This window comes from Delphinus delphis, chromosome 14 (genome assembly GCF_949987515.2).
Source record: "Delphinus delphis chromosome 14, mDelDel1.2, whole genome shotgun sequence".
Taxonomy (NCBI): Eukaryota; Metazoa; Chordata; class Mammalia; order Artiodactyla; family Delphinidae; genus Delphinus; species Delphinus delphis.
In genome coordinates, this window is record NC_082696.1 from 31,153,104 (window position 1) to 31,168,106 (window position 15,003).

General features: G+C 37.8%; 1 protein-coding gene across 5 annotated transcripts in view; it reads right to left on the bottom strand.

Moving 5' to 3' along the window:
* Nucleotides 1-15,003, bottom strand: part of AKAP7 (A-kinase anchoring protein 7) — a 129,555-nt gene that overhangs the window by 44,682 nt on the left and 69,870 nt on the right. The gene's annotated exons all lie outside the window — the stretch shown is intronic.

The following is a 15,003-nucleotide window of genomic DNA, read 5'->3' on the forward strand; positions in this document are numbered from 1 at the left end:
GTATTCAAAAGAGTGGAGAGAAAGAGGACATCAAATCATGAAGTGTAAAAAGAGGGGGGAAACGCTTTATCCCTCCGAATTCTGGAACCAAGCCTTAGGAGACATGCCTTTAAGCACAGAAGGCACACTTCAGGAAGATTTCCTTATAAAGCAGGTAGCACTCTTTAACAGAAACTGTTACACCAAGAAATGTCACAGTTTCAGTGAAAAGTTACACAACTTCAAGAAATGCTTGGGGCTTCCCTGGTGGCGCAGTGGTTAAGAATCCGCCTGCCAACGCAGGGGACACAGGTTCAAGCCCTGGTCTGGGAAGATCCCACATGCCGCGGAGCAACAAAGCCCGTGAGCCACAACTACTGAGCCTGTACTCTAGAGCCCGCAAGCCACAACTACTGAGCCCACGTGCCACAACTACTGAAGCCAGCGTGCCTAGAGCCTGTGCTCCGCAACAAGAGAAGCCACCGCAATGAGAAGCCCGCACACCACAACGAAGAGTAGCCCCTGCTCGCCGCAACTAGAGAAAAGCCCACACGTAGCAACGAAGACCCAACGCAGCCAAACATAAATAAATAAATTAAATAAATTAAAAAAAAAAAAAAAGAAATGCTTGACAATTTATGGAAACACAATTCATGAAAACTGGGATGTTCTGGAATATATCCCAATTTTTTTTATGTTGACATCAGAGTACCAAAAACCAAGCAGTTACTCTGGGCTTGAAGAAGTTTAGATGGACTTAATATTGTATTCTGCTTCTCTATGTTCCTGTAAAACCAAATTTTAATTCTCCATAATCAATCCACAGTAAGCATATACCTATCACACAGATGCTACTCCATTCTGAGTCATGCTACATCTACGTAGCCATTTTGTACCCAAAGGGCAAGGTTCTGAAACTACATCATTAAATATTGATATTTCAAAGCTGTTCTTATGAGTGTCTGTCTGCAAAGGAAAGAGACTAAAAAATTATAACTGAAAAACTTTAAGGATAATCTGTAAATCTCACCAGTAAAGTCCTTTTTAATTACCAGCTAAAAGAATCTTGACCAACCAGAAATTTGGGAGCCAAGATTTTTTACCATTATTCCTACTTTAGTCATATTTTCAACAAAGACTTTTTAACTTCTCTCTGCAGTGCTTTAGCCGTTTTTCTCAAAAACTGAAAGTTATAGTTATCTGTATTTGAAACTGCCATATGCTGTACAATTTCAGTATGTAATTGGAAAGACAATGTGTTTTTTCCTATATATGAAACACAAGGAGAAAAACATAATATACCATGTGCACTTAGGAAAGGAGAGGAAACAAGCAGATAACCAGAGGTACAAAGGAAGTCCTTCCTTACCAATCTCCACTGACACATGCCAGCTTAGTGCCAAGCTTCAAATGCCTCCACCCTGCTTATTATTCAGTCAGTTCTTTTCTATGTATGTGGCCAAACCTTAAACAATGTATGTAATTGAAGCCCTTTCCTTAATGGTGAGAAATCAGTTAGGGCAGAGAATCTATTTCCCTGCTCAGAGAACAGACAGCAGCAGGGCTGGGAGAAGGGCTGAGAAGTTACAGTGTGTACCTGGACACCTTGAATTTGTATTATACCATTTTATCAATTCAATTTGATTCCAGGTGCTATTTATTACACAGAGTATGTGCTAATGTGATAAGCACGTCGGCTCTTGGGGTGAAGTTAACTCTTGAGTCGAGGGGTGCTGCCAGAGGAGGTGAGAGAGAAAGCCTGGGTCAAAGGAAGGTGGGGGGCCCACATTTGCAGGCACGCGTGAAAGGAGCAGAAGGAAGCCCAGCATTTGCATTGTGGTAAATCCCATTTGACAGTTTTAGGAAGGCAGTGCAGTACCGGAGGACAAAGGCTGGTGACAGTCATCTACCCTGGACAGATACTGTTCAGGCCTGCTTTTTTACGGTCTGTCCTCCTTTGCAGGCATTAACAATGAATTCACAAAAACTGACATGAGTTACTTACTCATGGACAAGTGAAATGTTTGCATGTTAAAACCTACTTAAAAAAAGAAAGAAAGAAAAGCAGAGAATACACTTAATCTGCTGGCCAGTATTCGTATTATCCGATATGGCTGCTTTCTCATTCAAGTGTCTTTAATCCTTTAATGCCCTGAACCTTTCAGAGAGAAAGAAACATCCTTCATAGGAAGAAAACATGTATTTCAAAAAGCCAAAAAGGACCCAATAAGTAGATTCTATTTGTAGTTTAACAATGTAAACAACACAAAATTTGGTTCTACAGTTCCCAACTTATTGGGGGGTTTTCACAGGTCCTAATTCTTTGTGTAGAATATCCTCAATACGTGTAGTTCTGAAAGTGGTTCACTGTTTGTCTTGGGCAAGACAACAGTCACATTTCCTGCTATGTAAAGCATTTGAAGACTTCAAATAAAAGGTGCTTTAATAACTCAGTATAGAATTATTAAAGTTTTTTTCCTCTAATAACATTTAAAGTGATACAGAAGAATGAAAGTGAATCCCCAAGATAATGAAAAGAAAATTCTCTTATACTAGATGAAATGCAGTTAAATCAAGATTGGTTTCAGCAGGTGTCAGGATCTGTTATGATCCACCATGGTCTAGGCTGACACTCTTCTGATACACTATGTCAGTATTCATTCTGTTTACGGATTCATCTAACAAGTTTTAGTAACTATCAGAACTGTGCTTAAAAACCCAAAACACTGAGTCTATTTTCTGTTAATACATTTTGCAATTTACATTCAAAATGTGTATCTGTTAGGATGCATTCAGCTGCAAGTAACAAAAAACTCCTGATTCAAGAGGTTACGAATTTTTCAAAATGTCATTACCTCCTATGACATTTGGGTTGGTTATTTCTGTGGCTTAAGATCATCAAGGTTCACCTACTAGTCTCCCATACTCAGCACACGGGCTTGAAGTCACCTAGTGTCCCTGTCGTTAAGATGCTGCTAAGTCCAGGGATCGCATGTATACTCAACAATTTCCAGCTAAAAAATGACATTCCCTTCCCAATAAATTATGCATCATCAAGAAAACTGTTCTCTGAGGTCCCAAGCAGACTTCCCCTCACTTATCAGAACTGGGTCACGTGCCACTTCCTAAACTAATCACTGGCAAGAAGAATGGAACCAATCAGGGCAAAAGTGGAGCCCACGTGCCCTAAAGCCCACCGCCTCACAGGGAAGGGACAGCTCTGTCAATCAGCAATCAGGGTGGGAAAAGAATGGACTCAGAAGAGGCAAAACTCAGAAGAGTTTTATATTTAACTTTTAATAAAAATGTGGTATCTACTGTTTGGTCAATTAAACTTAGAAAAGTTCTTGAAAAGGTCTATAAATAATTTTGTATAGCAAAAAACGATAAAAGCCCTAAAAAGTGAATCGATAAAGGGTGGCATAGTAATTTTTATTTTTTTTTGAGGTACGTGGGCCTCTCACTGTTGTGGCCTCTCCCGTTGCGGAGCACAGGCTCCGGACACGCAGGCTCAGCGGCCATGGCTCACGGGCCCAGCCACTCCGCGGCATGTGGCATCTTCCCGGACCGGGGCACGAACCCGTGTCCCCTGCATCGGCAGGTGGACTCTCAACCACTGCCCCACGAGGGAAGCCCAGATTTTTAAAAAAATCTATCATATATAGATAAATGTATGCCACACTTATCAACTAAATTCTTGCTAAAAATGCATAGTTGGAGCAAAACTGTGAACTCCCTTTCTCTAAACCATATTAGGCCAAGATTGACTTCTTAAGTAAAAGCTTCTGCTTTGATCAGAGCTGTTAGCAATGAAAGTATATTTGGCAGCTATGGTTCCCTGGTAGGAAAAATAAAACATGATAATCAAATGTAGTTTCCTGTACTCACAGCCAGAATCAAAACAGAATATTCCCCTGAATACCCTAGTCAATAGAAGATCAAATAGAGCCACAATTCATGAATAGGCAAAATGTTGTTCTTCCTGTTAGCTACAGTTAGTGCTTTAGGTATTTTATACAAAACATAGGTAACGCTTTATTGTGTTTTTCCCATAGCTCCCCAAAAAAGTCAGTTTTCCATCTTCACCATTGTATTTTTATACATAAATTATATATAAATATGTGTATGCAATATAAAATATTACATAAATACATAAAAGGCACTTGATAGAGATATATTTGTGTATATGTGCATTTTTATTTTTGAAATGCACCAATTAATCCATGCCAATTTAAGGACAGCATTAGGAATGAGGCAAATTTATAAAAATCTGACTGGGTGTTCTGATGTTAGGAAAGTAAGAATACTGTTGCAATAAGTATTCTAGTATAACTAGTAGTGCCATTAATCTTAATAACTAACATTTTTATAACTTTATATGTCAGGCACTGTGTTAAGTACTTTTAAAACATTAATAAGCATTAATTAGTTTGGTGAAAAAACACGTTCAGAGGCAATTAGGCAACGTGATGGGCCAGTTAGCCATAGCTTTTGGCAACTTAGGCAGGCTCTCCTAAGACTAATTCCCTATATCTTAATGGCTTCTTTTGACTGCAGAATCTGCCCTCCCATCATTTCATTCATTTATTTTTCTTTTTATTTGGAATTCAATATTTTCTTTCACATTTTCTAAAATACACTTAAAATCAGAGGCTGTACACATAAATCATAAAATAACACAAATTATCATTGCATCATTCTAGCAGTGATGCTTAATTTGTCACATAGTTAAATTTACCACATAGCACTACCCCTTTAATAGGTAAGGTTCTCAAGGCATCTAATATAAATCATAAGGTTTGAAACCAGGCCAACGGATGGTTGGATTTTCAAAATAGCCTGAGCCACAGCTGTCACTCTGTGTTAGCATCAGATTAATAGCTGATATACCACTTAAAATACAGTGAGCCATCATTATGATTAATTTGCTCAGTTACTTACCCTGCAACTTCCTCTAACTCAAGCAGATGGAAAGAAACAAGCTGAGAGTTCCAACTATCAGTTGCTTTTCAATTTTATGAGGGGCATAAATAATGAAACTTCACTTTCTTTTTAGAAGACAGGTTTCATCAAGGAAACATTGTAAGAAGAGGACAATTAGATTACAAAAAGGAACAGGACTGGCATTTGAAATATAATATTTTACCACGTCAAACGTTCCACTTTTCAAGAACACTATGCTTTCTAGGTAGGATGATGTAAGTCCCATTTAAAGCAGGATACTCTTGGTTTTCTTCTTTTAACCCAGCGTAGTACACTTACAAGTATCCATCAGGGTAATAAATTCCATGGCCATTCAATTTGTGTGTCATAGAGTAAATAATTAAATACCTTGCACTCAGCTCTTATTAAATTACTTGATAATTAAGTTTTCAAGTAAAAAAAAAAAAATGTACAGTTCCCTTAGGTGATAAATTGTCTTTTCACTTTTCCCTCTTCTAACATGCTTGAGGTAGATTCATCTTACTCAGTCTAACTAGAGATGAAATTTTCTTAATCATCTCCCTGTCAGCCTGTGCAAAAGAAAACAAGACAAAATGTTTTGGTCCTACCTACCACAAAAGAGGCATTCCTATATTATAGAATATAAATTTCACATAATAATGATTTTTTTAATGCATCGTTTCATATAGCTATGCTATTGTCAGTCTTGGGTATTTTTCTACTTGTCACATTCTTACCACAGAATGCTTAAATGGAAACTTAAAAGGGATAAACAAAAACATTAAGGAGAGAGGAATCAACCTAGTTTATATTTTATAGAGAGATAACTGAGTAGCCATCAAAATTAATTTGTTCAAAGAAAGAGTAGGAAATATTGATCAAAATTAAGTTTGGAATGTTGTCTGAGGATTAAATTTTTTCATAGTTTTCTTGGACACATGAACTAAATCGGGAGTTCTTAAATGTTTTGGCCTCAGGACCCCTTAACACTCTTAAAACTTATCTACAATCTCTCCCTACCAAGAGCTTTTGTTTATTTGGATTATGTTGTCAATATTTACTACATTAGAAATTAAAACAGAATTTTTAAAATTTTATTTATTCATTCCTTTCAAAATATCAATAATAAATCCACTATATAATAAATATTTTGTGAAAATACCTGTATTTTTTAAATTAAAAATTTTTCTAGTGAAATGAATGGCATTATTTTTCATTCTCATAATTTTCTTTAATGTCTGGCTTAATCAGACAGTTTTATCCTCATATCTGATTCTGCATTCAACTGTTGCAATATGTTGTTTCATTTGAAGTATAAGAAAAATCCAGCCTCACATAGAAGTATATTTAGAAGAAGGAAGAGAATAATAGCCTTTTCAGATAACTGCAGATATTCTTCTTTGATATTACATCAGAACTTGACAAGTTGTAGTTTCTTAAAGTTTAGTTGCAATGTGGAATCTTAAAAGCATAACAATGAACTTTTCATACTCTTTACAGTCAAATCTTGTGGTCTATATTGACCTTTCAATGGGCCTTTTATCCATGCATGTCTTTGTAACAACACACATCAGTCATTTTAAAAATACTGATTCACTGAGTTATGCAGATTCTCCATATTTTGACATATATCATTATATAACATCAAAAAATTCATTAATATTACACCACCTCATTAGGTAAGTCTTTATGGATTACCAAGGGGAGCAAGAAAATGTTTGGGGGTGAAGGAAATTTTCAGTATCTTGATGATGATAACGGTTTCACAAGTGCATACATATGTTAAAAACTCATCAAGGGGCTTCCCTGGTGGCGCAGTGGTTGAGAGTCCGCCTGCCGATGCAGGGGACACGGGTTCGTGCGCTGGTCCGGGAAGATCCCACATGCTGCGGAGCGGCTGGGCCCGTGAGCCATGGCCGCTGAGCCTGCGCGTCCGAGGCCTGTGCTCCGCAACGGGAGAGGCCACAACAGTGAGAGGCCCGCGTACCGCAAAAAAAATAAAAAATAAAATTCTTAAAAAAAAAAAAAAAAACTCATCAAGTTATACACTTCAAACAGGTACAAGTCTCGTGGATAAGTTATACCTCAATAAAGTAAAGACAGATAGTGTGATAGATAAACTGGAAAAATGGAGTTCCTTATTCTACTCTGTGTTCTCTACTTTTGTGTATAAAATTTTCCATTAAAAAAATGTGGGGGGGGCTTCCCTGGTGGCGCAGTGGATAAGAATCTGCCTGCCAATGCAGGGGACACGGGTTTGAGCCCTGGTCCGGGAAGATCCCACATGCTGCGGAGCAACTAAGCCCATGTGCCACAACTACTGAGACAGCGTTCTAGAACCCGCTAGCCACAATTACTGAGCCCACGTGCCACAACTACTGAGGCCCACGTGCCTAGAGCCCATGCTCCACAAAAGAAGCCACCGCAATGAGAAGCCCATGCACCACAACGAAGAGTAACCCCGCTCGCCGCAACTAGAGAAAGCCCGTGCACAGCAACAAAGACCCAACACAGCCAAAAATAAATAAATAAAATAAATTTTTTTTAAAAGTGGGAGAAAGTCTTTAAATTTAAGAATCTGTCGACTCAAGGTAATAGATTACAGTTTTCTAAAATTCTTATTATTGCCTGAAAGCTTGAATTTTATCATTAGCAGTAAATCATGTCAGTTGTCCTTGATGTGACAGGTTTATTTATTTTCAAGATGTCTGCCGAACACCCAAGTGTGAAAATGAAAAATGTCCATGGGTCAATTTTCAAGAAAAAATGGTGTTCCATGAAGGAAAGTGGCTATTTTAGCTCGCAACTTAAACAACCACGCAGTGCTCTTCCCTGAGTTAATCTCCCACTTCAATATGCAGAGGTGCTTTATGAACACCTCCCATTTTTGTCACACAAATATTAAAAAGACACATTCTCAAAGATTGAGATTAAATACAATTAATAATTCTTACTACTCAGCAAGACCATTCTTAGGTGAAATTGGCTTTTTTTTTTTTTTGCAACTGCCTTGATTCACACTGGTAACCCACAGTTTTACCCACCACTGCTTTTGCATCATCAGTGCAAATGATAATCCAGAGGAAAAAGCAAATAATATCTTAGTATTATTATAAAAATAGTTTTGCCCTCACAGACCCTAAAAGTATCTCAGGGACTGCCAGGGATCCATGGACCAAACTTCGAGAAATAGTGATTAAAGCCATAAGAGTTTAAAGCCCAACAAAAGTGTAGCCTTAGACTATTAAATCATTCATAAGATAAGCACAATGAAGCACATTTTTACTGGTCATACAGAGTGAAGTAAGGCAGAAAGAGAAAAACAAATACCGTATGCTAACGCATATATATGGAATCTTAAAAAAAATGGTTCTGATGAACCTAGTGGCAGGACAGGAATAAAGATGCAGACGGAGAGAATGGACTTGAGGACACAGGGTCCGGGGAGGGGAAACTGGGACGAAGTGACAGAGTAGCATTGACCTATATACACTACCAAATATAAAAGAGATAGCTAGTGGGAAACAGATGCATAGCACAGGGAGATCAGCTCGGTGCTTTGTGACCACCTAGAGGGGTGGGATAGGGAGGGTGGGAAGAGATGCAAGAGGGAGGAGATATGGGGATATATGTATGGCTGATTCACTTCGTTATACAGCAGATACTAACACAACATTGTAAAGCAATTATACTCCAATAAAGATGTAAAACAAAAAAAAAGTAAATGATTCATGTCAGCAAAAACAGACGTTTAAGCACATATCTAATGCCAACACCCCTACCTACTAAGTAAACCTTTAAGTGATGTATGACATTTTAGCAACATAAACATTTTCAAATTAAACATTTTAGAAATGTATTACTTATCACTGATATGACAAAGGCTCAGATTTATGGATTCTAGAAAGCTGAAAGGTATTTGTCCTAGCTACGCCTTTCACCCAAGGAAGAAAAACTGTTGACTTCCTTTTCCCTGCACCCCTTCCTACCCTATCAACCAATGGGTCAATTACACTGACATCATTATCTTCCATAAAGAAGACCCCCACGCTTACATACCAAACTGGGCAAGATTCAGAGCTTTTGGAGCTCTGCCCTGACCCCTAATGGTAAAGAAGCATGGAAGGTTAGAACACCACAGTCAAATCTCAGGGTCTCCTTAGAAGTAACCCCAAAAAGTACTTTCCTTTTGGCTGAACCACTACCTACACAGGACCACCGGGAATCGCTGGATGGACCATGACAAGGCTTTTAAGACTGACAGGACTGGTCTAAGCTGTCCAGGTCTAAGAGTGATTCTAAAAAAGCAGGGACACCTGGATAGAATAAAGTCATTGACTCAACTCACTTGGAATTCTCCATAGTCATTTCAGCCCATAAAGTCTGAGTCTGGTGTATTGTTGGTCTGACCTATCTGACATTGGCTACAGACTGCTGACTACAGCTCTGATGACGCTAACTTACTGCCTATGACCCCTGTCCTCTTCTATCACCATATCTGCATAGGCCTGTTTGTTTCTATTTCAGCTGATGGTCAGCCCAACCCTAACCCTCTCACTGCCTCTGTTCTACAGTTAGAACTAATTGAAGGTCTTATCTTTAGGATCTAATCCTAAGTCATTCTTGAGTATTAAACTTCACCCTCTTTTTATCTCACATCTATCTACTCAGTTTCCTTTATCACTTACTCACTGACTTAGTATATTCAACTGTGCCCATCTCCTTTCCCACCTCCCTCACCAACTCCTCAAACACACAAACCTCCCCCCTGTAGCTTCCTCAGCTAACTAGACTGTAGACTCAGTCATGGTGCCTCCTATCTCTAATATTACTATTATTCCTATCACTTAATATTATCACTAATATTACCCCAACCCTGCCTCCCAATCTATTGCTTCTCTCCCCCCTGTAAACTGTACCTATTGTTCCTGGACAGTGTCCTTTCTCTACTATCCACCTCATCCTATTTATCCAAGCTTTGCCGCGCCCCATCCCCACTTTCCTAGAAGCTAAAGCTTCTTCCACTGTGTCCCATCAAAGCCCATTATTGTCAGGGATGAAGCCCTATTTCTCTACTCCTCCTCCCTCTCCATTTCTCAGATATAGTCTTAGCTCCCCAGTGACGCTATATCACTTTTTTTTTTATCTTTATTGGAGTATAATTGCTTTACAATGGTGTGCCAGTTTCTGCTTCACAACAAAGTGAATCAGTTATACATACACATATGTTCCCATATCTCTTCCCTCTTGCATCTCCCTCCCCCCCCCAACGCTATATCACTCTTAAGGGCTATGTCTTATACTTCTCTGTATCTCATTATACCTGAGAGAAGTGCACACACTGTACACTTTCAATAACATTCATTAAATTAATGGTGAATAATTATGATTAAACCAAAAAACAGCTGGGGTTCTCAGAAAATCATGTTTCTACCTCTGCTTGCAGAAGCTATAAAGAAGTACATTGGCCAGCAAAAAATATATATATATAAAAATATATATATATATATATATATCTCTTCTCGACCTTTCCAAATTCCCCACTGCCTCCTCTAAGAGGCGTCTGACAGCTGAAAGTAAACTAGTCTTTGCAAGCACTAAACTGCTCATCAATCTTACAAAGGGTGTCATTTAGTCAATTACCTTCCCTAAGGAAATATAAATGGAACAGAGCTGCAAGAGAAAAATTAATTCACCCAACTCCAGTAAGTAGCTCACAGACAACAGCTTTCACCACTCTAGGATATCTGAGCTATAGTTCATTCCTGGATTCACCAGGAAGAACTGGTTTTTCACTTTTTTCTTTTTTGAATTTTAGCTGATTAATGCAGTTAGGTTTGAAGGAGTTATATCTCAATATTAGGTAAGCATAATATCAACCACATTTCTTATTATGAGAGAATTAGAATGTAGTACCTTTCTCTTGCATCTGAACATGTGACTGTTGCCTCCATATCCTACCAAACTCCCCTAACACTCCATATAAAGATGCATGATGGCAGAAGCTGCAGAGGAAAATGCTCAGCATGGAAATGAAAAGTAGACCCAGGGAACAGCAGCAGCTGCCGGGGGATCCAAACTCAGATGCCTTCAGGAACCAATCAAGTAGTGCAAGTGAGTTAGGCAAACTGTAGAAGAACAAGAGTCAGGGGTTGATGAAAGGCAGCTACTTTTAAGGTGTGCCTACTACCCCACCCAGGAAATCACTGCATGCAAGAATGTAGAGCACGTGTGGCCACATTTCTGGATTATTCAAAGGCATCAGAAACCCAGATTTTTTACATAAAATCACCCCCAGATTGGCAAGTAATTAAAATTATAAAAACAAATTTAAAAACTCTGTGTTAGTTGAGTACAACATGAAAGGCTGCTAATTTGTGATCTTTGGAACACAAAGTAAGGTTGGTGGGGTGTAAAAAAAACATTCTAAAAAAATTTCCTAAAACTAAATCTCTATTTCACAACCACTTTTAGTAACTGGATTTCTATGTTAATCCTCTATGTCTGACTACTTAATTAATGATCCCAACAGATAGATGAAAAGCTCAAATGCAAAAATAACAATAAAGAAATCAGAAGAAAATATAAACGAAAATGTATCAAATCTTTGGTTTGGAGATGACGCTATCATAATAATTAAAGAAATCACAGAATTTTTTTATCTATAGTTTTACAAAAATTAAAAACATTTAATATGAAAAATATCTTGTGACCAAAACTAAATGCAAAATAAAACCTGGAAAAATATTTGAAGTCAATATGGCAAAAGGCAAATTATCTTTACTCTTAAGAAAACCTCGCAAGTTGGTAAGAGACACAAGAAGAATGCACTCCAACTCCTTATGGACAAAGATGGTTGCTGTTGCCACTTCCTAACCTCATACAAAGTAGTGTACCCTGTGGGACTAGAACTGAGACATCTGCAAAACCACACATGGGGTTATGAGGGGGAAACATGCACAATTAAATGAGCTCTCAAAAAAAACTTTAAAAGCACCAGAGGAAATCAGGTGCCACAAAAGACCCAACAAATAGTAGAATTCACACCCAAGGAATCAGATTTTCAAAACATGAATTTTCAAAATTAATTATATTAACATCATCAAAGAAATAAATGAAGGAATAGCATCTATAAAGCAAAGATCAGAACAGGAAAGGATGAAAAAGAATCAAATGGAGATCTTGGAAATGAAGCATAGTCATTAGTTTTTTTGTTTTTTTTGCGGTACACGGGCCTCTCACGGTTGTGGCCTCTCCCGTTGCGGAGCACAGGCTCCGGACGCGCAGGCTCAGCGGCCATGGCTCACGGGCCCAGCCGCTCCGCGGTATGTGGGATCTTCCCGGACCGGGGAACGAACCCGTGTCCCCTGCATCGGCAGGCGGACTCTCAACCACTGCGCCACCAGGGAAGCCCCTGTTTTCTTTTTAATGTCCTAAATGATATAATTGAGACAGCTGAAAAGAAAATCAGTGATTTGGAATCCAGTGCTCTCCAAGAATGCACCATTAACAAATTAAGAGATAGGAAATATGTAAATCTAATAAATTCTCTCCTCAGAAAAATCCACATATGTACCTACATACAAAGTTGTATAAACAATTTCAGAAGGTTCCCAGAGTCCCTGAAGCCTAACTTCCACTCTAGAATTCTGAATACAAAATATCTTAAGATCTGAAATCTGTCTCACTCTTTAATGCAAACAACACAATACTGATTCAAAGTTCAGGAAACAGACATTAAATCTGAGTTAGTATCAAATTAAAGAGAAGCCATACCAACGGAAGCCAGTTAAATCTGAACAAGAGGGCAGAAGATCTAAATAGACATTTCTCCAAAGAAGGCATACAGATAGCTAAAAAGCACGTGGAAAGATGCTCAACATCACTAATTATTAGAGAAATGCAAATCAAAACTATAATGAGGTATCACCTCACACCCGTCAGAATGGCCATCGTCAAAAAATCTACAAACAGTAAATTCTGGAGAGGGTGTGAAGAAAGGGAGTGCTCATGCACTGTTGGTGGGAATGTAAACTGGTACAGCCACTTTGGAGAACAGTATGGAGGTTCCTCAAAAAACTAAAAATAGAGCTACCATATGATCCAGCAATCCCACTCCTAGACATATATCTGGAGAAAACCATAATTCGAAAGGATACATGCACCCCAATGTTCATTGCAGCACTATTTACAATAGCCAGGACATGGAAGCAACCTAAATGTCTATCAACAGAGGAATGGATAAAGAAGATGTGGTACATATATACAATGGAATATTACTCAGCCATAAAAAAGGACAAAATAATGTCACTTGCAGCTACATGGATAGACCTAGAGTTTGTCATACTTAGTGAGGTAAGTCAGACAGAGAAAGACAAATATCATATGATATCATTTATATGTGGAATCTAAAAAAAGGGTACAAATGAACTTATCTACAAACAGAAATAGAGTTACAGATATAGAAAACAAACTTATGGTTACCAGGGGGTAAGGGAGGGGAGGGATAAATTGGGAGATTGGGATTGACATATACACATTACTATATATAAAATAGATAACTAATAAGAACCTGCTTTATAGCACAGGGAACTCTACTCAGTACTCTGTAATGGCCTATATGGGAAAAGAATCTAAAAAAGAGTGGATATATGTAATGTATAACTGATTCACTTTGCTGTACAACTGAAACTAGCACAACATTGAAAATCAACTATACTCCAATAAAATTTTTTTTAAAAAAAGATAATACAAAAAAAAAAATCTGAACAAGAAATGAAACTCACAAAGATAGAGTCCTGCCCAGTATTCTCTGTTGCAAAACTCAGGTAAGATCAAGAAAATCAGTCATTATCCATAGCAAATACAAGACTCTAGTGTGTATTAAAATTGGCTAATTATTAAATAATAATTATCATTTTAGATGCAGATATTGCTTTAATGTTCATAAAGGCAGGAGAATATAGAGTATGTGTAACCGGCAAAAACCATTTTTTAAATAATGTTATATGATTGATATGGGGATATAAGATGGGTGAAGTTTGAAAGAAACTAAATTGCTCTGAAGTAGAAAAGCGTGAGACAGAAAGAAGCCTGAGAGAAAAATCTAGAGAAATTGTCATAATAAGGGGAATTTTAGAAACCAAGCTGATAAAGAGCAATAAAAGAAAACTCAGTGAATGGAACACAGTAACCTGGGATGACCTGAACAGAGCCGTGCAATGGCAATATAGGAGGCCCATGCTGTGAGCTATATCATGCAGCCCCGCAATACCTTCAGTAAAATCTACATTCTGCTCTTTTTTTAGAAAATGGGAGTGGGAAAGGCAATGAAGCACTGAGTTCTCCTTCAAGGTTGGTTTAAAGTAATTACAGAGAAGATATGGAAAGCCAGCCAAAATCTATATTATGCAACAAGCATTTAAATTTGCCTTTTACAATGAACCTAAACAGCAATGTTTGGTCTTCATCAAAACTTTGATGGAAGGCAGCTCTCTTACAGAGATTCTGAAAACACAAAAATCTTCCTTAAAGCACACTTGAAATGTTCCAGAACATAAAATTCAAATGACATATTATCTTCTGTTTAAGATAGCTGCTAAGATCTTTGGAAGGTAAAATAATGATTTCTCTGAAGATCTCTAGTGAGAATTTAAAAACAAAATTGTGTCTCTTGAACATTTTTAAAATACTTTAAACTTCAATATAAAGATTCTTTCAGGATGTATATTTCCATAGGTTTTCTTCAAGCTGACGTGGAGAGAAATTACCTTGGTTGAAGACCTTGAAATATTTAGATATTGGTATTTATCTTCTCTGAGTATTTTCATGTTACTTCAAAAGCATACAAATCAGGTTGTCTTGAATTCACAATTTTGTAAGAAGACTGCCCAGTTTGAAATTGTATATTTTAATCACAACAGATCAGGCTCCTTTAAAAGACATTCCATTGCAAACAATGAGTAATACCCCTGTTCTGGTTTTTCAGATTCTTCATTTGGTGTACACACTTTGCACTCGGAAACATAACTGTGTATGAACCTGTCTCATCACATGCCATCTCCCTGATATGATGACAGA